Raw genomic sequence first — 2,045 nt, 5'->3', positions numbered from 1 at the left:
GACAGCATCGATATCCCAGCTTTGCCATTGACATGTGAAATAGCATTGTTACACAACCTGTCAAGTTCAGCGGATTCTTCTTATGAAAATGGAAAATACTGCCTATTTCGTAAAGTTATTGTGAGCACTAAGTTTTATATAATTTGTGGCATGCCTACCACAGTGCCTGGTGTATGCTAGGAATTCAATAAATGGCTGTAATTATCAGCAGTATAATTCCTTTATCATAAAATGTACTTTGGGGGCGCCTGGGTGGCTCAGTCAGTTAAGCATCCGACTTCAGCTCAGGTCATGATCTCACAGCTCGTGAGTTCAAGCCCCGCGATGGGCTTTGTGCTGACAGCTCAGAGCCTGGAGCCCGTTTTGGATTCTGTGTCTCCCTCTCTCTCTGCCCCTCCCCTGCTCATACTGTCTCTCTCTCCTTCAAAAATAAACAAACTTTTTTTTTTTTTAATTTACTTGTTTCTCTCGGTTTTAGAAGCGTTAATTTCCCTGGCAAATTAGCTCTTACCAGTTCAGCCATGTCTTGGATCATCAAGAGATGTGATTTCATTATTAAACAGGATTTTTGGCTATCGGTCCATGATTTAAAGGTTTTTAAGAAATTATAGCATTTCCCTTTTTTCTGCAGCCAGTTATTAGGGCATAAGTTTAGCGTGGACTTTGCTGAAATGGAAAAAAATGGAACAAACAGAAGAGTAAGGTTTGAATATCAAAAAAATGCACTAATTTCTAAACTTTTCCCTTAAAAGTAAAGATTTTGCCCCACTTTTAAGCAATGAACTCCCTTGGGGCACCTGGGTAGCCCAGTCAATTGAACATCCTGTTCTTGGCTTTGGCTCAGGTCATGATCTCACCGGCTGGTGGAATGGAGCCCCGAGTAGGGAATCCCTGCTTGAGACTCTCTCTCTCCCTCTCCCTGCCCCTCCCCTGTTCACGCATCTCTCTCCCTCTCTCTCTCTCTCAAAAATAAATAAATAAACTTTAAAAAAAAACAACGAAATTTACATGAGACAGCTTAACACAAGCAAACACCAAAGTTTGCGCGTGCACGGAGGCCCAATAATGAATTTGAGACCCAAACAAATGACGGAGTCAGGCAGTTTTTATACATTTTAGACTAAGAGACAATAAATTTGTGAAGCATTGACAGGATAAAGCAAACGTGTTTGGGAGCTTTAATTAGCAAGGAATTCTAAGAAGTGGGGCTAAGGTAGTGGATTAGAAAAAAAGGAACAAGGTTTGTTTTAGATTTTTTGGCATTAAAGTTTCTATCTCTGGTGATAAGGATGTCTTTCCACTTCTTAGTAAAAGGGGTACCTTTGGGGGCTCCTAGGTGGCTCAGTGGGTTGAGCCTCCGACTTGGGCTCAGGTCTCATCTCACTGTTCATGGCTTTGAACCCGGCTTCGGGCTCTGTGCTGACAGCTCAGAGCCTGGGAGCCTGCTTTGGATTCTGTGTCTCCTTCTCTCTCTGACCCTCCCCCGCTCGCACTCTGTGTGTGTGTGTGTGTGTGTGTGTGTGTGTGTGTGTGTGTCTCGAAAATAAATAAACATTAATTTTTTTTTAAGAAGGGTACCTTTGATACAGGAGATTTATTTCCCGCTTTCAGGGGGACAGATATTTCCCAAGTAGCTCCAATTTAAAATAATTAATATGTTATTGTGGTACTTATGGGCAGCCTGCCCTTGGCCCCTACCCTGACTCCTCTGCCCCCATTTTCTTTTGTCTTAGCTGGAGATGGTACATAAGGTGGTGGCTTGGGCTATTTTGGGAAGTCACCCAGTTTTCCTGGGTATCTTTCATGATTCCAGATATAGAAGTGTTATAAAACTTCCGTATTTCTCCTATTAATCTGTCATTTATTGCACGGGGGGGGTCTGAGTCAAAAACCTATCAAGGTAGAGGGGAAATTATCTTTCCTTGCCTACCGTGCCCTGGCCACTGGTTTGCATTTTAGAAAGATCCTACTGGCTGCGGTGTGGAAACGAATAGAAATCTAGATGAGAGTAAATTGGTAATTAGTAATCCCCTTCTTCATGAGCC

Source organism: Panthera tigris, chromosome B4 (assembly GCF_018350195.1).
Source record: "Panthera tigris isolate Pti1 chromosome B4, P.tigris_Pti1_mat1.1, whole genome shotgun sequence".
Classification (NCBI taxonomy): Eukaryota; Metazoa; Chordata; class Mammalia; order Carnivora; family Felidae; genus Panthera; species Panthera tigris.
This window is presented reverse-complemented; position numbering follows the sequence as displayed.